The 24,732-nt window shown below is 40.2% G+C and overlaps 1 protein-coding gene across 1 annotated transcript in view; it reads right to left on the reverse strand.

Annotated features, from left to right (window-relative positions):
- The window catches only part of ndst1a (N-deacetylase/N-sulfotransferase (heparan glucosaminyl) 1a), a 66,953-nt gene extending 42,394 nt beyond the window's left edge, over nucleotides 1-24,559 (reverse strand). Inside the window, exon 1 of the mRNA XM_028008618.1 lies at nucleotides 21,966-24,559. The gene's annotated coding sequence lies outside the window, so the exon portion shown is untranslated. The remainder of the gene's footprint in view (nucleotides 1-21,965) is intronic.
- Between the last annotated feature and the right edge of the window lie 173 nt (nucleotides 24,560-24,732).

A 24,732-nucleotide genomic window follows, 5' to 3' on the forward strand; every position in this document is an offset into this window, starting at 1 on the left:
GTTAGCAGTTTTCATAATAAAAAAGATGTAGTGATTCTTTGAGTCAGACACAACAAAGTTTTCTTTTCTGGTGATGTTTGTGATTGCAAATGTTTCGCTGGAATTAAAAATAAAATCCTGTAATTCAGATAAATTATGAGAAAGAAGACAAAAAGACCAGTCAGTTATAAAGTCATCTTCGTTTTTTGGAGATAAATAGTGGGAAGTTTAAATTGTACGTAAACTAAAAATAAAAATGTGGAGTTTATTTTGATTCTTAATGCATCAGAGCAGATTTGTAATACATGCCGTTTTGCAGAAGAACTACCTTTACCAGTTTAACAAAATCAGAATCAGCTTTATTGAATTCACCTAAACGTTGAAGTCTGTCAAGACACAAAATAACACAAAATGTAGCAAGAAAAAAACCCATTTAACACCAATTTTAACTGGCAAATAGCTTGTACAAGACAAGTTGTACGTTTATTAATTTTTGGTTTTGCTCTTAATATAAACAACAGATCTCTAATTTGTAATGAGCACATGCCTTTGCAGTGTGACCAGTAGCATGGACCGTATGCGTGCCAGTGTCACCTTATCGTCAACTGTGCTTACTGTCCTGTAATTCCAACAGTAAGCAACAGTTGGGCGGAGAGTTCAAGATAAGTATGTACGTCTTGTCACAGGGATTTGTTCTAAATGAGGAGCAAGACTTTCACTGCCACAGTGTTTGATAAAACTGCAAATTGAAGATCATCATGACCTACACAGACAGAAGTGCAACATACTGGTCAGACTGTGATGCAAAGGCAGGCAAACACGTTCCACTAAAAACCAAAGCGTTTTAGACTCAATTCCAGGACATATCTTACAAATTTTTAAAAAAAACAAAACATTTGCAACTTTATTACCATATATAGAAATTCTGACTTGCAACCTATAAATCTGCTCATTTAAGAACTAATTGAAAAGATTAAGACATTTTCTTTGTTTTTTCTCTGGCAGATATGTGCCAGATCCAGCTCCTTAGAAACAGATTATGAGAAATAAATTATGTATAACTCAAACTGGAATTAATTTTTTTCATAGCAGATTCTTTAAAACACAGTTTGTGATTTTTGAGAAATTACGGTAATCAATTTATAAAATAAAAACAATGGGGATTTGTAGTTGACCCCCCCAGCTGCATTTCAGTGATTGTTTGGCTTTCAACCACACCTGCAGTTGCAGATTATTGTTCAGTGACAGTAAATCTGCATGCTTCAGGAAAGGTTATACTCAGGGACGCACTATAGGGGAGAAAAGTTATGACAATTCTAAGGGCCCCTGACCAACAGGGGGCCCTCCACAATTAATTAATTTATTTTTTGTTCATAGAAATAAAAAAATTGAGGCCCTGTCAATTATAAAATTAATCATATTGTATTTTCAAAGATTCTTTTTTGCAGTAAAAAATTAATGTTCCCACTCCCAGATCAAAAAACACACGTCCATATTTGCACTTAACCCCCTGAATCTTCATGAAATGGTTTGTTCCTGCTTGGAGCGCTTGACAGTGTTCAGCAGCAGTCAGTGGAAGACGCAAACGACTGTGGCTGTTACTATGCTGCTCAGAAAAATAATAAAGTCAAGTTTTCAAAAAAAAAAAATAGAGAGAGGGAGAGAGAGAAAAAGACAAGAGTGTCAATTTATAGCCCAGTTTTTCTCCAAGAGACAGGGGTAGACTGTGAGATTATCAACCATTTAGCATAATTAGCTTAGCTACTGATTGCCTCCATTTCACTAGCATTTAATGAATTAAGGAAAAAAATTACCAAGATATTCATATATTTAACTTGTCCCTTGTACCTTTTACCACTTAACAACAGATGAGTCAGTCAGCAGCAACTCTAATCTCTCCTGACCTGCCCTCTCCTAAGTGAAATTAAAGCTGCAGTATATAACTTTTATAAAAACATATATATATTTTTCACATATTTGTTAAAACTGTCATTATGTTGTGACAGTATGGTATGAGAGATAATCTGTGAAAAATCTATTTCCCCTGCTTTCTCAAAGTGCTAGAAACAACCTATCAGTGGCAAGAGAGTTTTAGTGCTGTCAATCACAATCTCATGTGGCTGCTCATCCTTCCTCCCCCTTGCTCTGTGCTATGCTGCAGCTAGCATAGCCTGTTGTAAATGCTTAGTCTAGTTAGCATAGCTGACAGCAGATAAACATTTTTCCTGAAATGATATGTTGTTTCTCCACCATTAGCACATTTAGCAGTGAGTGAATGAAGTTGATTGACAGCACTAAGACCCTCCTCCTGGTTCTGATTGGTTGTTTTGGCCAGAATGTTGCATTACTTTACCTAGCAATAGTAATTCAGGGAGGAGGTGGAGAAGATTGATAGTTTTCACAGATTATCTGTCTCATAACAAACCTTCACGACATGGTGACAGCTTTAACAAATATGGAGAAAACATATTTTTATTAAAGTTATAATAAAACTTTAATAAGTTTTATTAAAGTTTTATTTAGTAGTTTTATTCAACTACTGCTATGTAGTTGAATAAAATGCAACTACATAGCATTTTTTGAGAAGTCTGGATTTCTTTATGTGTACTTTGCACGTTGCTTTTGACTGTTACTCGTGGGGAGAGACATGTGAGTAGGCTAAAAATAGAAACAATTTAAGCAACCTACTGTACTTGCATACTGTATGTGGACTGTTGGATGTAAAACTCATTAGCAGTAAATATTGTGCTAATATCAGTATTGGACCAAAGAAAGCAAGGCAGTTGCAAACCTATAAAATTGTGACGCTTTTGATAGGTCAGATAGACTCAAAAAATTGTAACAGCAGCTGTGTGGGGGGGCCTAATTTAATTTTTTTGTCAGGGGGCCCAAGATTCCTGGCGGCGCCCCTGGTTATACTTAATACCTGATCTGAGCTGTAGATGCATGAAGGTAAACAATTTACTGGCTCATAAAACCTACTGTAAAAGCATATATTGACCGTCTTTTCTCTGTCTGGGGGCTAATGCTGCCAGTAGACTTTGGCTGGTAGGCTGCAGCCTGTCTGACTGTGCACATGATGTAACTACTTTGTGGTTAGTTTGTAAATCTGACTAACATAATTGTATCTACATCTGTGCGATCATAAGTGACACTTATTGGCAGATCCCCCGTTGTGGATACTGGCCAAAGAAAATGCTGGCACAACGAACAGAATGTATATTTATATGATGTTTTGTGTCAACTGCAATGCACTCGACTGGATTCTGCGCTGAAGAAATTCAAGCCTAGAGTTTCAGGGAGTGAGGGGAAAAAAACTGACACCCAGCCATAAACATTACAAAGAGGCTGACCTCAGACAAGCTGCCATAGTCATTAAAACCATGACCACTAACCAGCGTCTTAAAAAAAATGCAAGAGTTTGAAGATGAGCCCCCCCTCCCCCCCTTTTTTTTTCCACAGGAGATAGAAGCTCTGGATTAAAATTAGATAATTGTATATGCAAACACATTTACATACAGTGACATTAAACTGCCACTGTTAGCGAACCACCAGAAACCAAATTTAGATTTAAAGAGGTATAAAAAGCTCTGTGCGAACAGTAAGCATCCTTCCCAGCCACATAACTCCTCCAGTAACAGAGACATGCTTCGGGTTTATTGTCTGCACAGGAGCCGTCAGACGAGGCAACGTGGGGCCTAAGCATCTCCCGCATACCACAGAGGATACAAGTTTCCATCATACAGTTTATCCCTCAGGTGACAAATCTGCGCTCCACTCGGCGACAGAGATGAGCGCAGGCCGTCAGGATGGCTCTGTCAGATGGATGAGCATGGGAACTGTGTGTGCTGATGGCGGTCAGCGTTTGGGATGAGTGGTGTGGATGTCACTGGCAATGGAGTGGAATCTGAAATAAAATCAAACAAGCCTTAGGGCTGACTTTGAAAAAAAAGTCCATCAGGGTGTTACTCTGCAGAAAATTCTGCTGACACAGTACTTTTCAACCCAAGTGGGGTGTGACAGCTCGCAACACTATATGAATATATTATTTGATCCACCTGCCCTCGAGTAATGGAGCCATAATGCATTAAGAACTCCAGTGAGGCTGAAGACCCTGAGCAGTAAAACATTTGACCACTTCTCATATGAAATGACATTCAGGTCATGTGAGGACAGTGAAGCGGTGATGAGGTTAATATTACTGTTACTGGTAGCCAGAGGGAAGGAGAAAGAAGAAAATGAGAGGACGTAGAGTGAGTGCAATGCATTTCACTTTTTTGGCACATCAAATTACCTGCTCTGCAAAATGCAATGAAGAAGCAGCCCGCCCACTGCTAACAGCTTCTCTAATGGTGTTGCCTTTAAAACCTTTATCATTAATTCATTGCCAAGAAATTTCCAGAAGCAAGGGTTGGAGCTTTTGTTTTTAGCTGAACTGTGAACCAGAGCACTGGAGATCAGTGAAAGCCCAAAAACAGCTTTCTTTTGGAGGAAGTTGAAATAATAATAAAAAAGGAATTATAAAGTAATGAGCTGAAGTTTAATTTCAGACTATTCAGAATGATTATTTGCTGAGAAGGGAGCATGTAGGGTGGTAATGAATGCTGGCATTTTCCATTGTGTTTTCTGTCAGAAGTGGATGGTTTGATTAAGCACATGGCACATTCGAGACTAGAATCTGAAATTACTTTCTGTACCACTTTACAAAAATTGTACATGAAGAAAAAAAAGTAATTTCTTTCACAGTATTTTTTCAAAGATATCACCACACCCCAACCATACGTTCGAAGACAACAATCCCAGTCACCTCTTATTTGGGTTCTATCCATCACAAACTCTTGTTTCCTCAAATGTAGAAGGTGAGCCACCATCGCACAAAAAAATCAGCTTCCAAATCATCACAATTAGACATGGAGAGAAATGTGAGGCACGTCATCACATCTCAAGAGCTTCATTAGGGCTCGCAAAAAGACAAGAAAATGACAGACGGGACGCTGTGTGTGCAGATTTGGGAGGAGCCTGAGCAGGTGTACTTAGCAAACCAGTTACTATGGAACCTAGGCAGAGCTTGTCCTAGATAATACAATATCGCTGGGCTTATTGTTGACTGCAGGGGTTACAAAAAGGAGCAGAATGACCTGTTAATGTCAGACGCAGACAATGTTTGGCTTTGTTTACCAGTGATTTGACCTCAGTGGCATCATAATGTCTACCACCATAAACGAAAAGTTTTTCCATCCAGTAGGTTTGGACAATAATAGAGTTCAGTTAGGGTGTAACAACAATGCAACGTTAGTGCTTTATGTACAGTCTTTAAAAATTGCATCAAATTTGTTATTAGCCTTAAGCAACCAAGTTATAATTATGATAAATTTGTGTTAACTTCCTGGTCAAAATTCACTATGAACCTATTCCTTCTGTGAAGGTGTGTTACTTTTTCAGGTATCAGCCTATCATCGAAAGATGAGACTCCAGTTAGTAATGGTTAAGTATAGTCACCAACATGTTGGCTCCCCAGTTAGTCTACTTAGCTGCCATTGCACGACTATTTCCTGGTATCTAAACAATCAGATTGTTTGAATAGTTTCTATGACGTCTTTAGTCAGAGATAGATCCCTTACTTGTAATAGAAAGACATCATGTCACAGTTAGGCTATCTGCAGTGCTTCTCAATTCCAGTCCTCAGGCCCCTCTGCTCTGCATGTTTTATATGTGCCTCTATTCCAGAACAGCTGATTGAAAGGTTGAGCAAGTAAGAGTGTGAGGGTTAGGACTGAATGCACTTATGGGGGCCTAGAGATTTGGGGGGGGAAAAAACTGTCTACCTCTCTAGATGCGTCCTAAACAACAAGAATATGAATGACATCGGAACAGAAATGCATGCTTTTAACTGTTACAAAAAAAAAAATAGCCAATCCTAACATTGGTTTTATTGTCAATGTGTTATTTTTAAAAGTCAATCTTTTAGTACTCGCACTTGTTTGTTTTTTTTTGTTTGTTTCTTTTTAGTGCTTGAAGTCTTCAAAAGGGACTACTAATGCTTGTATTTATACTAGTCAATTAATTGGAAAAAAATCAGTTTGTTTATTGGATATTTAAAGGATAGAGGAATAATAATTTTAAAAAAAAAGTGTACCACTTTTGTTAATCAATCTGTACGACCATTGCATGACCATCAAGTACTGCAGAAGCCTAATAATCACCCACAGATACAATCCAGGTGTGTGGCAAAAGGAAAACACCTAAAACATGCAGGCAGGGGGCGTGAGGACTGGAATTGAGTAACACTGAGCTATAGTTAAATTAGTCAAATAAACAAGTCTTCAGAGCAGAGGAAGACTAGGTGCTACCTAGCTAGGTAATTTTAGGCATTTAAACCTACTCAATGTGAAATTATTCCAATTTGCGAGGTAAACTTCAGTATTATTGAATATTAAACATTTACAGCTAAGTTTGTCTACTTTTTCAACCACACAAGGTCGGCACTATGGCACAATATTTCGCTGCTGGCTGTATGAATCTACATAATTAGCTGCAACTCATCAGTCCACCTTAACAACTGGTTTTACACTCACTGGTTTTGTCTTCACAAAAACGCAGTTTCTTGATACAAGAGCACAAACTGTAGGTTGAGAGCATGTTCTGTCATGTCTTGCCTCAATCAAGGATATGAAAGTCAAAAAGACATTCTCCATATCCAAATTCTTTCAAGTCGAACAGGGTAAAAATTTAAATTTTGTGCCAGGCTGTCATTCTTGCTGAGCATAGGAGGCATAGTCTCATAGTTCTTTGGTAATTATCCAAACAGACTAACAATCAGATGATTGGGGCTCAGGAAACAGCTTCCAGCTTACGAACAGTCTTTTTCCAAAGCATTTGTGGTTAGTTCCTATAAGCTGGCAAAACAGCTTAGACAGGGAGTCCATTTGGCTAAAAAGCCTACTGTTCTGATCATTTCTTTACTTTTCTACAAACTCACCTATTTTTACTAAAAGGCGAGGAAATGGGCAATGGTTACTTCACATAGCTTCACATCAATATTTCTAGTCTATCCCTTTAAAGTAATTTTAATAACAGAACCTTAGTAAATTGTGCAAGCCTAATTCTTCATCACAATGGGGTTTTTAATCACCATTACAAACTTACCATCAGAGGTCTAAAATTAAAGGATTACAGTGCAAGCAAAAACCTGAATATGTTAGCAAAATGTAAAAAAAAATAAAATACAAAATGTGGCAGAAGTGGCAAATTACACAGAAGAAATGAAAATAATGAATTGTGTTTCACCACCAGCTTCTCTCCACTTCTGCTACAAAACCATCTCTGGATTGGATCAGTAGCTGGAAAGTTTGCCACCAGCTGTGACCCCAGCTGGCATCTGATAAGTCTAATGCACTGGTAGGTCAATATCGAACAGGAAGCCTTTTACTCCAATATCATGAATCTCAAAACCAAGCCTTTACCTTTTTATCGTTTGCTTAGATCAACATGTTCTCTGATGGAATTTGAGTGGGGGGTTGGGGAAGCATGTGGTGCATCTTTAATGTAACAATCAACGGCTCTCCAGGGAGTTATTGAATACCTTAGATTGCTGGAGTACTTTAGGAAGATTCAGCAGCTTATAGAAAATTGAGTACAGCCAAGTCTATGACCCAATAAAGTTTAACTACGACTAAGACTCAATGATTGGCATTTTATTAATTTTCCAATTAAAATAAGTAATAGTCTAAAGAGTTGAAGACTTTCCGATGTTTGAAGGAGTAGGACAAAACCTAAAAGAGTCAGAAATGAGAGGCAATAATGTAGTTTGATACGGATCCCGCTGAAAACAATCCATAGTTTCAAATTGCTTCCAGATGCTCAGTTGCCTTGCATATTTTGGCCCTATTTTGCCATTCTTTCAATCTTAGGGCTTCCTATTAGTTCTCATCTGCCAAGCCACCACCCAATGCATTTCTGAGACTGACTGCACCACTGGAAATTTTGGGTACTTTTGTCTTTTATTTTTAAAAAAAAGAAAGAAAAAAAGGCACAGCTGAACCACAGTTTATGCTCTGTATCAAATGCCTGAAAAAACACCAAAAACAAAATACAATCTTCACACTGCTCAACTTTATAGCAAAACCTGGCTGTTTCTTCTAAGACAGTGAACACATCTCCAGAGTGAGGATTTTGTAATTTCATGGCAATTCAATTACACATAAGGCTGAGAATCCAAACAGGATCCAAGGTATGTTGTGAACAGTTTCATCCCTACAGCTGTTCAACAAACATCATAGAAGTTTTGTGCAAAACCTCAGCAGAGTGTGGTGATGGGACGTGCACCCTGAAATGCAGTTCACATGCTACACGCTGATACAGACAGCTGTGATGGAGTCCAATGGGACATGCTGGATGTGGAAATGTTAGAAGGCTTCATGAAATCTACCAGTAATGGAGGACACAGGGCACATTTTCTATGAAATACACAATGCTAGTACTATAAGATGCTAGAGACAGCTTAAACCATCTGTCTTATAATCATTGCATCTTTATTTTGAAATAAAAATGAAATCATGATAAATTGAAGACATGTGTAACACTGACTGCTCTCGCACAAGATAGGATGTCTCTTCTGCTTCTAGCAAAAATAATAATTTACCACAAAAAGAGTTCTTCATGCTCCTGTAAAAATCTGAGCTTTTCTTCCGTTCAAATATTGTTTTAAACACACGTTACTATGAACAACACTTGTAGGAATTGGTCTATGTTTATGGGAAAAAAAGTATGTTTATGAGAAAAAGGAGATTTACTAGAATTCTCTTTACTGAGTTTTATTTGCACAGATCCCTCTGTTCCACAACCTGGAGGGTTTTAGTGTAGCAGTAGATTTTCAGTGATGCAGAGACGGCTCTGTAACCTTAGGCTGTTAGGAGGAACATTGTTTTATCTGCAAAAACATCTCATTGTTTTAGCAGTTACATTCTCAAATTGTCAAGAAAGTTGAAAGATTGAATGATTGAATTTGTTAAAAATCATTATCAGGGGGTCGGAGCTTTACAGGATGTGTGATGGGAAAATCAGTCTAAAAAAAATGCGTACGTTTATATTGGTCTAGAATTTTCTAGCATTGACTTGTTTTGTTTGTGCGATACTAAGCCGGAGCAAACGTCACTGTAGGACAATTGGGAAACAGTATTGGGGATTAAAAGAGCATCAGTGGAAAAATAATTGACCTGAAATCTTTAAGCTGAGGCTACAACAAGCATTCAAAACTAACAAGTCATGAATAATAAAAAAAACTGAATGAATGCTACTGTATTATATAACCAATTATGTACAGACATGCTTAAAAAAACACAGCCAGATGATCTACCTGTCACACCAAGTCTGTGCTCTTTTCTGCTTTTGTTTTCAGCAAACGAAGACTGACAGTGCAGTAAAACAAAGTTCTGCTCCACACAGCGTTAACAAAGATGTGTAAAACAGCCTTCAAGATTTTCATTTTCTCTCTTGGACCTCTCAGGGATGTTTTCATTCAGACCTCCAGACCACCGGAAGGCTACCACCAGGAGAAAACCCTTTCACTGCTCTCATAACAGACATGGAGGGGAAAGGAAAGACATCCTCATGATCGCGATATGCTGTCAACTAACATTAAAGCGCACAACAGACATGTACAGCCTCCTGGAAACATCTGTGGATTTGTGGAGGATTGTCAGGGAGGAAGGATAAACAACATGCTTTCAAGCATCTCAAACCTCCATAACCAGAGCCCGTGTAATGCATAAATCACAAGGTTGTGGTTGTGGATCAAAGAGGACCAAGCGTTGCATGGTGCAAGTTGCAGGAAGTACATGAGCCAAAAGAAAAACTAACTTTCTTCGAGAAGAAAGTGGAGCATGAGGAACACTGAAGAGAAAAAACAAACGTGCAGCTAATTGAGACGTTTATTTCAAAGACATGCTTCAGCGATAACTTGAGCTCAGAAAAACTTGAGAAGGTAGAATAATGGTCGCAAACAAAGTGGAGCAGAGAAGAAAACATGCAAATGGGGGAAACAAGAGAGTTAGAAGAGAAAAATCCCTGACAAAGGCAACAGAACACAGTGAGAACACAGCGGTGCCGAGCACAACACACCAGAACAGGCTGTAATTGTGTTGTGCGGGACTGACCCCAGCGCATCCCAGCAGGCACTGCATGATGAATGGGCCTGGCATGACTACATCCCACACATCACCCTCCTTCCTCCACCTACCTCCTCCTCCTCCTCACATGCTCTTTTCTCTTTCTCGCTTCCCTGTCACCACTATTAGCCCTCCTTCTGTCCCTCCCTTCTCTCTCTCCTCATCGCCCCCAAAAACCACACTCCATTCAGCCGCTGCCATCCCGCAAGATTAATTTGCATTCAGGGCACTTAGTCCTCGTATTGTGTTCTGACACAATGACATATTACAGTGCATGGCACACCTATTAAACATATAGTCTAGCATGAGGAACAATGCTTTTTTTCCCCCTTTTTCCTGCGAGATATTATGATGGAGTACAAATGTGTAGAGGGGGAAGCATGCCGGGGTACGGCTTGATTGGTTAAGAACACAGAGCGGCTGACACGGGAGTCGCTGCAGAATCATTACAGGAACAGTTAGATAACCTCGATTAATGATTCACTAGAGCCAAACTAATAAAGTGGGTCAGACTGTGTGTTGGCAGTGGTAGCGAGTGCGCAGAGACCTTCAGGTTAGGGCCCCGTGTGAAGAACAGCAGCAGCGAGATAGAGCTAGTAAAGGAAAATTAAAGAGGGAGAGAAAAGCAATAGAAGTGTTGGTGTAGCTCGACTCTAGACCCTGAGGAATGAGACAGTAATGCAGTGGAAATGGGCTTTTTCCTCTATCTTTGCACACTCCCATTCTCCTTCCACTGATCCATCGTGCCAAAGTCCATAGGGAGTGAAAGAAAATAGGGAGGGGGGTGAGACGAAATTTAATTTGCTACACTGTCTCTAGCTATCACCCACTATGCCTGGGGGCCCGAAAAGAAATAGATTCTGGAATTTAAAAGAAAGAAAAAGTTGAGCGAAATAGGGAAATAAAAACAGGGGCATTTGGAAACAATGGCGCAGAGGGTGGCTGGGAGAAATGAGAGCGGAGTTTAAGAGGAGTGGGGGGTAAGTAGGTAGGAGGAGAGTTATGTAGGCCAGATATTAACTGCGTGGTTATCATAAACCGGCTCTGAGGCCCAGCCATCTGGGGAGGCCATGGGGTTGTTCAAACAATCACATCAGCGTGGAGGACAGTTGCCACTCCTCACAATGCAACGATCAAACTGAGAGGTAGCTGGGGGGTTAACAAGCCATTACTTCACCCTGTTGCTCTCCCAGGGGGGGAGGCGCAGGATGGAGCTCTGTTGGTTCTTCAAACCCCACAGCGCACCTTCAGGCTGTTAGTTGACAAAGAGGAGCTTAGTGGATGGACGGCAGCACAGAGGCCTCTGTTGGGGAGAAAAGAAAGAAGCAAGGGCGTTGACTATAGAGACAGTCGTGGATTATATTCGAGTCCCATTACTCGCCTCTAGCTTTTCACTACCTGTCACACAAGCACTCGGAGAACTAAAACAGTAAAGCCACAGTCTTTCCGACTTCAAAAGGCTGCTTTACTGTGGTAGATGAGCAGCAAAGCAGAATAAAGGAAGAAAAGAAAGAGGAATGTTAAAAGAAAAAAAATGCTATCGCTTTAGCAATGTGTTGTGGAATATTAACATGAATTTCAGTGTCAGGATTAAGAACAGAGCTGAACATTTGCTGGTGTCTATCTGCAGTGGTCATTGGGTCAGAGGCGCGGTCCCCAACAGTAGTGTTTTTGGACTGTGTGTGGAATCTGGAGAGAACCAACACATGTACAGGGGAGAACATGCAAGTTCCATGCAGAAAGAACTCAACTTTTTTTGTTGCAACTGCGTCACCCGTAGCTACTTTCTCATTGTTCTTAAACTTGAATGAAAACCATCTAAACTGGTAAAAATGTAATCACAAAAGTTATTTTTCCCCCCTGTAACAATAAACAATCTAATAATTACTCACCTCAAATAGCCACAGAGTTAGGTTGTGGGATTACAGAATGAATTAGTTTATCCGATCTCTGAATCACTTCCACAGCTTCACCTCAGCCCATTGAGATCCAATAAGCCCAGGTTGGGCTGCAGCTGAGAGTTGGGGGGTCATTACCAAGAGAAAACAAACACAGACCTTTGGCTGGGCTCACACAGCCTGGTCCAGACACCTGTGTTCCATTCACAGCTTATATCCGGCCACTTAACACTTCACAGAGGGGGTAGACTGCTGTTTGTATTTGCAGGCTTGTACTGCTCACTGAAGTTCCTCTGGTTAAGCTTTGCACGGCCTAAGAACTCCTCTGTAAGGACAGGAAGGTTCTGCTGTTGGGTTCTTTCAGCCGGCTGTCGGACTACCCGACTGTCACGACAGACCCCACTTGTAGCTGCCCCTCTGAATAAAAGTGTTCGAAACCTGGCAAAGCAACTTTCATTCATCCTGCTGTTGTCTTTCAAAATCTCCAGTCTTTCTTCTGCCCCATCTGTCCCTGTACTGACCTCCAGGTTGCCAGCACCTGTCCCGCAGAGACAGGGGCAAGCACTGCACAAACATTAGCACACACACACACACCAGTACCACCCAGGCTGGATGAGACAGCATTGTTGCGGATCACTGGAGGGGTGCGCTTCAAGCTGCCAGAACCTCGATCCTGGGGTCTGCACTTCTTTCCACCCCAGCAACTCAAGCTAGAAAGCGGGTAAGTCATCAGCTTAGGTCCATTTGCTCATGAAATACACTAATCTAAAATGGAGATGATCCATATCTCTGGCTAAGCACTTATCTTTGCAACACAACAATTAGGTTAGATTGAAGGCTGAGCTCTTCATATGTATTAATATCCATTTATATCCCAGGATGACTCCCACTGTTCACAAACCAACCTCGCTCAGAAACGACAGCCGACTGGACATCAACCAGCTAGCTGGTGCTTTGGCCCAAAGAGGCAAGAGAGAGGGGAAGAAAGGGTGAGTGAGAGAAATTCAGCTACATATTTACAGCCCTGGTGGGACCGTAAAAACACTCGCAGATGAGAAACTGAGTGAGGTCAGAGACATGCATGTTTTTAAACAAGCGCAGTTGTCCTGCAGACAATCAGTTTCTGTCATCGCAGGCTAACAAAGGAAATCCGAAACCCCTGCTTGACCTTTGCGTAGGCGTCCGCTCCTGGCTTTCTTCTGAGTATCACTGCGAACTAACTGCCAGGTAAACACTGAGCGTCAATTTCCACCAAAGCAGCATCCGTTCATATCGGAGAGCTCTTTAAAGCCTCGGGATAAAGAGTCAAACAATGCAAAACTGCAAAATAGGAAGACTGGTCACACTCTCGCTTCTCACTAAACCAGGTACAGTTCTTGGAATCCAATAACTTTACAAACACTGAAATGCATCCTTTTATCACATACTCCACAGTGTGCCTTTGAGGCTATTGAAGACTATAACAAAAAGTTACATTCAGCAGCTGCATTTTGTGTTGCTATGTAATCCCTAAGAACAATGTTTGACCCAATTCATTAAAATCACAGAGGTTAAAACTGTGTAATAAAGCACTTCTTGGTGTACAAGAATACAATACAAGAGTTTAGTTCAAAGACCTGCCTCATTACAAGTTATTAAGAAAATAATCTATTTTGCTTATTGATAAAGACATGTAAACAAGGATACCGTAATAAGATGTGCTGGTAGTTCTTTATACATTTTCTTCATTGATTAAGCCATAAAAGTTGAATTTCCACAGAAACTGTATTTTTTGCAGCTTTCATTTTTTGTGGCATATTGGGACACCATTTTTTTCATGTCTCTATTAGAGAATCTCTAAATATAGAGCATGTCACAAGATTTATTTCCTCTTTACTAGAAAATATTTCATCTAAAAAAATCCATTGGTATACTCTACAATGAACAGTCCAGTTACAGTGAACCAGATTTTTTTCCCCTTTAAATAAAACATGTATTTCACATCTTTAGATCAACCTAAAAAAAAACATTATAAAGCAAAAAATAACTACCACAAATATATTAAAACTGCACCAATCATAAAACTGGCTGTTCCTGGCCAATATACATATTTTTTATACTAAAATTCAAGTTAAGCCTTCCTGCCATAAGTGGTTATTTATTTTTTATCAAGAACAGAGCTGACTTCACCAAACCTGTGTGAGGAAAGTTTTCATTTTTATTTCTGTTCCCTTTTCTGATTTTCTGGGGGGTTTTTTATTTGTTTTTTTCCCCCTCCAGACCGTAATCAAATGTGACATTTGTTGAAGGGTTAATTCTCTAGTAAGCCTTAAGGTGTAACAGAGCAGGAGTGTACGCCGCAGCGGATAAAGAACCTGATGAAGTCCAACCTTGGACACAACACATTGTTCGTTACTGATTTTATTCAAAGTACCATGTAAAATAAAAGCATTGTAAATATTTTATCACATACTCCACAGTGTGCCTTTGATCACTTTTATGGCCAGTTGCTCATTGAACATGTGAGAAACTCTTTTTTTTAACAGAAGAGGAATGGCTCATGAACTAATTGTCCGGGACACTGAAAGCATTAAAGGGTGCACAGATGTAAAATTATAAGGACATTACTGCACTTTCAAACGCCTTGCCTCCCAGGTTTTACAGATATGCTTTTCAAAGAAGACAAAATTATTTACATTTGACACTGTTAGTCATCTTATCTTAGCAATCTGCGTAGCATGCATGGCTAGAATAATTAAAATTGCACTTTTTACATGTATCCGTTAGAGAATGTAGATTCTTCTGAGATTTCAAAAACCTGCCAACATTTTCAAACCATGCAGTTTTCACAACAGACAGCTTAAAAACTCAACTAAAAAGAAAAACCCTCAAAAGTCACAAACAGAACAACTTTGCTATATCTATATCAGCCTTGATGTTATCTATGGAAGGTCTTGCTCTCTATGCCCTGAATATCTTGACATGTTCTAAAATAGTTTCTTTTTACATACGGTTTTATTTTAAAACACCTAAGACAGAGTCAACTAACAATGAGTCTTTTTCCTCCCAGTAATATGTTCCACAATGAAGAGTGTTGCCAGGACCAGAAAGTGAATGGTTTATTCGCCAATTGGAAAAAAGAACCTGAAAAATTATATGCTTTCAGTCACCAGCCCATTTCTCAGTGCATCTCTAATTCTTGTATTTTCTGCAATCAAACAAGAGCCATAACAATGATTAACAACTTCAACTGTTTTCCAGCTGATCGGTGGATCAACATTAATAAGATTAAAAACTACATCCAGATTACTTTAGTTTAGTTAAAACTCACTTGTTTTTAAACTTTGATTCTCGTGTGTGCAGGATCGCATTTTTTTAGTGTGAGCTTTTCCAGCATCCTATTTGGAATAACACTGCATTCAGCTTGAGGCGTGGACAGGAAAGGTTGCACACAGTTTGAAGCTGGGTAAGAACATATGTGTGGTATTTGCACTCGGCCGAGGCCACCAGACAACTGCATAAACACAGAAAGGCCCCTCCACCGATCTTCTCCCCATGTTCAGTTCACTGAACTTTAGGTCTGATAATATGAGGTTCAAGTCCAACACGCAGTGGTGGAAAATATTTGCTCATCCACTGCTACAACTACATTATCAAAGCTTCCTTTCCCACAAAGTGGAAAATCTGCACCCAATATGCGACTTGTATAATGCTCGCCAAAATAAAAGCTAGGGAAATCTTTATTCAAGCATCTCTCAGATAAACATCTCCCGACTCTGCGTCTGAAAAAAGGACCCTTCCAAACAGCTAGAAGGACAAAGGAAAAAAAAAAAAAGAATCTAATCGGATTCATTGAATGATGGTACTTACGATGAGGACGGGGTTAGAATATCCTGCAGTGGAGTGGTGTGTTCCCATTACCGCATCTCTCCATCTCTGAAAATGGCTTCATTAACAGGGCTCACAGCCGAGAGCTCCCTAGCCGAGCTCATGAACGCGCAGTAGCCCGAGGGTCTGTTGGAATGGCTGAGGTGAAGTCCATTAACACCCGACAGCTTGTTTTTTTGACCGCTAAATAAAATGGGGCGTTTTTTTTCTTCTTTTTTTTTCCTGTCTCGCTGTAAAAATAGCCTTTAGCTCAAGAGCTTGAGAGCAAAGAAAACTCTGCTCGAAGCACAGAATTATATGTGAAATGGTGACATAAAACCAGGTGAAGCTATAAAGTGCAGTGATGTGGCTTCTTTTTGTTATTCACCTGACATCACTGGCTGGAGAAATACTGATCAATGTGGCTGCCACTAAGGGCCTCATTACAACAAAATGGAGGCTAATGCGGTAAAGAAATATTGAAAATAGCGCACCTTAATGGGTGACATAATGCACCTAACAATGCTGAGGGGGAATGGATGCGATAAGCTGAGCTGCTGTATTCACCAGATCCTCTTCTGACAAACATTAATCCGTATCTCACATAACTTCTCCTGGCACATTTCCTGATCTCTGAAGCAACCAGAGCTGGCCAACTGTGAGCCCCATGACATAGTGCTTACTTTCCCAGCACTTAAGCTCCAGTCATGTGGCACCTGATGAAACGCTACACCCCGGTCACCATTATTGGTCTGGATACAGGAGCCCATGGAATGTATCAGATTCCTGCCTCAGGGAGGGGATATGCACCTTGGAAACATGGTCCCATCTCCAACAGCTAGCCTGTCAAAATCCACACCTCTTTCTGTCTTGCTTCCATTCACCAAAATGACACCACAGGGCAGCTAGATTTAATCTGCCTCATCACCCAGTTGTCATGCTTTTTTTCCCCCCGTTCTTCATCTCCATCCTTAACGTTATGGCAAAGCTGCTACAACATTATACTATGCCTTTCATTTGATTTACAAGTCCCTTTAATATGATGCCACAAAAACTGGTGGAGTGGCCAGAGTTTTCACCATGAAGTACCACATTGTTGTTGCTTTCCCGGATGTTGCTGCGCACTGCCGGTTAGCTGGCAGGGGGAGAAAAAGAAATGCAAGTTTGGAAGAAGAAGCTCTTTAAAATGAAACTAAACTTCATTTTCTACGACATGATGAGAAGTTTAGTTTATACAAGCTTTGAGAGAATGAGAGCAAGCATGACTTTCGAGCAGATAACAGGAAGGCTAAGGAGAGTACAGCTAAGTCTGTCACAATAAGCAATAATTCAACTGATCAAATGATAAATTAAAACCAGCTCAATAATTTCCATTTGCATGACTGTTTATCTTGAGTGTCTCTCTATCAAAGACTGGATGACAAAAAGATTAAGTCTGGTGCATTGATCTCAACTAGTCCATGTTTATTTACAGATATTTCAGTATCCATTTTATGTGTTGTTTTGTTTATTCATTTTGGATGTTTAAAATATCTTCCAGTTCCAATGTTAAATTTTCATTAGAAATTAAACTGTATTGACCTTTGACAGGGCGTACATGCATTAACATGCCATTACCATTACGTTACTTGAAATTGATCTCAAAATAACAACATTACTATTTATCACAATAACTTCTGGGACAATTTATTGTCCAGCAAAATTAGCATTGTGACAGGCCTAAGTACAGCAAAGTTGCTTTGTTGTTTTATTCTTTTGACTTTTTAACTACTGTCATGAAGAATGCTGGATTTCCAGTTAAGGAGCTGCGTCCTCCAGCATCTACACACAGAGATTGTTGATCTAGCAATCAAAACTGAAATAATCACAACGATTAGATGCCAAAGCCAGTTTAACAAGTCAACTCAGCAACCACTGTAATAATAAATCATATTTCAGCAATACACACACACAGTGTGAGAATGCCTTTGCTGCTAACGCAAATAATTAATGAGCACTCACAGCACGAAGGCTACGGAAAAAATATATTCTAAATGCAAATGTTCTTACAGCTCTAGAATCGGCTAAGATCTGTAACAGCAGGTCAAAGCTTCACGAGAAACCAGCTCATCAGAAAATGGCAACAGGATTCTGAACAGTGCATCTCTGATTAACAATATGAATAATTGTAGACTTCATGTTTCAATAAAATTTAATCACACAATATGATACATTCCTGTTTTATACCTTTGTGTAAATATCAATATAATATCATAATTGCATTTTTACTTAAAGTTGTTATTAGTTGCTCCGGCTCTAAAATGTACCCTTTGCTCATCTGCTGAAGGAAGCTCACAATGACTGAAAACTACTTTGCTCTCTGGTGCAACAATGGCAGAGCATATCTCCCCTTCTCCAGAGAGCAACAGTTATGCCACGCTGTACTCCGGCCCATAGTATGGAGTATCTGTGAGTCACTGGCCTGCGTAATTCAGTCTAGGGAATTATGACAGTGGAAAATCATTTCCCTGGGCCACGGATAGGAGGCCACAGCTAATCGTTCAGTAATCTGATCTGCCCGCATACTGCGGCGTTCAGCCTCGCCGTTAGCCTGGCCAGCCGGTCACACGTGTGGACACCCCCCTTAGAGCCTGCCAACTGTCTAGTGGAGACTAGCACCATTCAAAAAAAAAAAAAAAAAAGACAACTCTCCAGGTTTTCCTGAGGATTACAGATGCTATCGGATCATTGGCTAATACTGGGTTTTGCTGAGCTGTTTGAAATGTATTTACTCCTCTGCACCCCTCACGACTGTTAAGCCCATGCTCAGGAACTGAAATACAAGCTGCTTCACAGGGAACAATATTACAGCCTGCCTCTTGCATTCTGGTAGATTAATCCAAGAGTTTGATTTTTAATGAGGAAACATCTAAGTTTGTCTGTCAAACAGCGGGATATTTTGGGAGAGCTTCCAGTTGTAGATACTACTATCTAGCAGAGCAAGAAGTGTTGTAGTAGTATATGAATAAGACCCATCGGAGAGGAGTAGCGAGGCACAAAGCTGCACTTATACCCAGCAGAGAAGACGAAGGAGGGGGTTCAAGTTTTGGATAGATGCCTGGCTTTAGCCACACTCTGTAGAGAGGTCTGCTCCCCACACACTGAGAGTGCCTACAAGGGGCAGTGACATGGAAAAATACAAGAGCTGGCATGTTGTGGGCCCTGTAGCTCCCAACAATTACTCTGCTTAGCATTAAATGTGATGGTAGAATTATTGCACCTGCACGCGATTAAACTGACATCCTGATGTGGAGATAACAATGACAGACATTTTTTTTTTATTCTGCTTCCCTTTCAGCAGCAACAAAACATCAATTTCTTGTCATGCCTACAAAGTCTGACAGCCTGTATGTTTAGGTAAGACGGTGCAACTCAATTGCATCACATCGCGGGTCTATCCAAGTAAAAAACATGCCGATATATGATCGAATGCTTGCAGCAGCGGCAGTGGCAGCCTTCATCAACTAATAGCGCCAGACCACAGCATGCTTGGCAGCCAGCGGGAGCAGTCAGATGGAGGTTTAGAACGACCAGACAAACAGTTGGCACGAATAAACAGACCACAACTTGAGATTCGGCTCTCTGCAAATTTGACAAACGAATGACAGTAATCTCCAAATGGAATAAGCCCACATGCGCCCCCCTCTCCATCCCGCTCAATCCCCTCCAGCCCCAACACTAACAAATACAGGGAGGAGCATGTGATATACGACACATGGCTGGAGGATAACAATAATGTGAAACACTGATCAAATAATAAATCTTTTGAAACCAGAGGGACGAGCACGTCGTGGTTGCAAGAATTTGCTCTCCTGCTGAAGGCGAAAACGCAGGGAAAAGTCCTTGTGACTTTGCCAAATACATTTTGAGCGCGAGTCATTCTTCTTCAGTAATCTCTTACTCACTTGGGTGCGCGCGTTTGCATGCGCATACACCCCCAAGGCAAAAGATTTCAAGCAGGTCTGGACGGCCCTTTTTTTTCCTCCTACAGAGCAGAGTCAAGTGTTTGTAGTGTTTAACAAATGCAGCTCTAGGTGGAGGCAAACATTTGCTCCTACTTTAGACCCCAAAAAAGCCATACAGCAGGTATTTATCAACCTGTAGAGACACAGACGGAAAGAGATTGCAATAAACATATTAAAACTGGATTTGTTTTTTGGTTTTTTTTTTGAGAAACAACACTACTTTCAAAAAAAAAGAAAAAGAAAAACTCATGCAGGGGAATCATGTTCTATAAACAGCATTTATGTCTGATTTTGCCTTGCTCATATACAGGGAATTTAACTGAAACTCAATCTCAATAATTATAATCCTAAGTAATAAATGTGTAAAAGTTCTCAAAGTTCATAATTCATCTATAAGATTATTCAGCAGCACAGAGTTGGTGGGTACGCTGTAATCGACATGTTATTCCAGGAGTAATCGGATAGTTTGTTCATTCTTTTACTAATAGAAATTAGAGATACACCAATCAGTCTGCTTTTTCTTTTAGATTTTTAGTGTATGTATTTATAACTAATGTCTGTGTACTGTGAGCACATGAAATTGAAATCAGAAATTCCTTGTGTTTCCCCCCCCCACACAATCATGGCCAATAAATCAGGTTCTGAAAAATCTGATATTTGGCTTCCTATTTATTAAATGCATCAAAACTAACAACTGGAGGCATTTTTGGTTAATGAATACATTAATCAACCCCGTGTGGCCTGATGCAGCCGAGACCAGATAAAGATTAGAGACACATGCTCTCATGCTTGTAATTCCTTCCTTTTCTGTGGGATCGGAAACTTTCTCAATCAAAAAATCTGCAGCACATTCTTCTCCCATTTATTTGTCACAGTTTAAAAAAAAAATCTATATATGGTATCGACCGGGAAACTCGAATCAACGCATCTCCACAAAAAAGAAAAAAAAAACTAATTTGATATGTGAGCACATTTTAGCTCTAATCATGTTTCTTTTTCACTTTCATTAAATCCATTAAAAACTTTATTGACTAAACTATTTTTAGTCAATAAACACATCCACCACCAACAATACCTCAATGTCTGTCTATTTATTTATTTTTTGTGTGTGATAAAAACAAGAAAGATTGATACTCTAATGGTGCCAATATTATAATTCAACAATTGGTGGTTGGATCCAAAACTACCATCTCATATGTCACATAATCTACGGGATATTTTTTTCTCCTTGTAGAAGTAGAAAAAAAACAATTGATTTATAAACGGTGCTGTTCTACAACTCAAAACAAGCAAACACTGATTTGAAAGGCAATACTAGAAATGAATGATTATCTTGAAGTGTTGGATTGCATGATCTTGGTATTATTTGGGAGTTATGATAATCCTTTGAATTAAATATTGTGCTCTGACATAAGACCCTGTTAAAAATGCAGCCAACATCCCTTCTGTTATCACAGTTGATAAGTGAGCCTAATGGAAAGTTACAGCACTCATTGCATTCCTTTTCTAATCTTTTGTCCACCTCTTTCATTTGCAGGCTAACTGGGTGTTAATATGAACACAAAGCAGTTTCTCCACCTATATGGTTACACTATGTCTCGGATTCCTAGCCCTAACTTGAGTCGAGCAGATAACGCTGTACACGTCCAGGCTGCAACAAAGTTACAAAAACAAGTTGCTCGGGTGTCGCTTTGCTTTGCCCGGGCTGCACTACGGGGACTCGACTCCATAAAGGAATTCCGACGATAAATCACAGAGCACAGCAGCCGGACGCGCAGCTCTATCCCGGGGCACAGACACTTCGACCCGACGAAAGCGTCAACAATAACGCTAGCTTCCACCGGATCACGCTGCCCGACGAGGCAAACGGAAAGCCGCGCCGAGCCTCCACCGTGCCGCCGGGGCTTTGTGTTTGCAGCCGGGAGAGTCGGGCCGAAAAAAGCTGGCCTCATCTCCGTCTGCGCCAGACACGAGCCCCGGCCTCTGAGACGGAGCGACGGAGCTTCTCCGTGCTGTAGCAGCCAAACAGGAGCAACCCCGATCGGGCTCGCCTTGTGCGTCGATGTACTCACCTTGTTTAAGTAGATTTTACTCCGGGCGGGAGCTGGCTTGGTTGAATACGGCTTTAGAGCACGCTGGGAGCAGGTCGTCGCTTCGGCTCGCTGTCGGCTGTGTTGTGGAAGCGGCACAGTGGCGGTCTCGGCCGGGAGAGATCGAGAAATGTGAGAAAGCCCCTCTCTTTCTGCAGCTCTGAGCACCGGCAGTAGCCCATAACTGTCTTCAGGAGGCGCCAGCGCGGCACATATTTCCTTTCATACGCGCATGCAAGCACACTGAAGTCCTCAGGAGCACTGGGCTTATCTGCATCCGCTCCTCGTCACTGCTCAGATTATTGGGGCCTGGACGTGCTGTGTGTCCTACTATTGTGGGAAAGCATTCGTCGCAAATGAATGCTGGAATTACCCCCAACGTTTTGTTTTTTGTTTACATTTGTGTTTCTCTTGAAAGTGCGTTAATATACAGACTAAGTCAGGGGCGCCACCAGAAAGTTTCAAAGGGGGCTACCAATACTTTGTATGTCAGTAAAATTTTCATAAATCTAGTTTATCGATGTAACTTTATATCTGTTTTTTTTTGTTGTTGTTGTTGTTGTTTTTGTTTGTTTTGTTTTCACAATGTACTTTTTTGCAAGCAGACTATAATTCGTAAACAAAGCCATGCGGGGTGACGACCATTGCTTCTTCGGGACAGAAATGACGGGTGCGGGAGAGAGCACATTCCTGGAAAAAACAAACTCTGAAAGTCCTATTGTCTGAATTTCTGTTGTCCACATTTGTGCCGTAATTACAACTGCAATGGCATTTTGAATGTCAAGAGCAGCTCGTTGAGTGCAGGATTTGCAATGTGATATATCTAATGTTGGAACAGTGCCAGCAAATGTGTTCTGCTAGCTGAATGAGACGAGATGCTCTGCGTGTCCTGACCCACAACACGCTGGCAGCAGCATCGCTAAGCAGAAAACCAAGGATGAGGTACGATTTCAGCACAACCAGGTCATGCAGTGGTAGTGCTAGCAACACTGAAGGGCTCCTTTTTACCATAGTTTTATTTTTCCTGTAGATGGTTCAGTGTGTATTTGGAAGCGGACCGAGACCACTTCAAAAAGTGGGTTTTGGTCCATTTTCATAGAGTTAGAATGTCATTTAATTACAATGAACAGTGCTTTTATTCAGCTGAAAGTTCATGTTCATGACTGCAGAATATGAATTCATCATTAGAAACAATGACGGAAAATATTATATGATTCGAAAAAGGAAAAAGATATATATATTTTTTTTCTTCAAGTCATAGCAACTTTCAGCTGGGCAGAAACAAAACTGTCATGATTATTTTGGGACATAAAGAGGAACAAGCAAGAGTCAGTGCATAGTTGCAGTTATTGCAGCTACTACTGAACAGGCCCAAACTCTGTGTCTTCATAAGTCTGCCTGAGAAGTCGATGGGACAGCTGCAGCTGATCCAGAACACTGCCCCGGTTCTAAGGTCCTTACACTGGCTCCCTGTAGCTCAGAAAATATACTTTAAATTCACTGAATGGCTTATGACCAAAATACATTAAAGACCTGTTGTCATTATATCGACATTCCAGATCACTCAGGCCTTCTGAGTCAAGTCTACTTTGCATCCCCAGAATCAGATCTATAGACAAAGAAGCAGCATTTAGGCTTTATGCTATAATATTCTGGAACAAACTTAAAGAAAACTGCAAAATTGCTGAACTCTGAGTTCCTTTAAATAGCATCTACTTATTTATTGCTCTTCCTTATTTTGCTACTGTAATGTAATGTTTTTTTTTTGTTGTTTGTACATGGTCTAATGTTTTTATAGATAAAGGCCTATTGCTGAAATGTGTTATACAAATAAACCTCACTTAAAAAAAAAAATGAACACAAGGTTCTAACATACCTAAACAACAAACCTTGTGACTAAAGAGGTGTGTGTTTTTCATTATTAAGAGATTAAGTCCCAGACAAAGTCTTCCTTGAAAACAGCTCTGGCTGTCTCATCCATGTCACATGACACTTTGGAGAGCATCACATGGCTTTTGGAGAAGGCGATTCCCAGGACTTTTATTTTGGTGCCATGATAAAATGAGACCGAAATTGTTTTTCTATTTATTCTGTGTCATTATAGTGTTCTTACAGTAAAACCGACAGTTGTCAAGTCTCTTTTGCAGACTATTTTGACAGAGAGAAGACTTTGACAGCTCCCTGGGTTTGTATCTAATAATTGCTGCCCTTTGACTCAACAACCTTCCTCTAAACTTAAGTAAACTTCCAGGATTTAATGCCCTGCGGCTGTAATCTTTGACATCATTTGCCCCTCTAATCTGAGGTTTACACAATAAAGACACTCTGACCTGAATTAAACCAGGTGGATGGATCAATGGCAAGTGGATGGATAAATTAAAAATAGATGACATTACCTCTGAGGGATCTGTGAATCCATCTCTTCCTCTTGTCTATCACTTGCATGAAAGTTGAATCAGTAGTTGCATGCTGAATGAAAGGAAAAAGAAGCCTCAAATTATATGTAAAATTGTACAATAGGATGTTAGTTTTGACTTTGCTAAATGTGTTTCTCCTGTATTTACCTAACAGTAACCCAATAAATTACATAAAATATATACCTGTGATATTGCAACTGAAAAATAATGTAATCACAATCTTTCACATTCTTGGTCTAAGTAAACTGTTGTGTCAACGTGAATTACTTCTGTCATGTTATATTTTAGTTATTTGTGTTTGTCTTGAAATGTTTATTTGACTAATACAACAA

This window comes from Xiphophorus couchianus, chromosome 23 (assembly GCF_001444195.1).
Source record: "Xiphophorus couchianus chromosome 23, X_couchianus-1.0, whole genome shotgun sequence".
Classification (NCBI taxonomy): domain Eukaryota; kingdom Metazoa; phylum Chordata; class Actinopteri; order Cyprinodontiformes; family Poeciliidae; genus Xiphophorus; species Xiphophorus couchianus.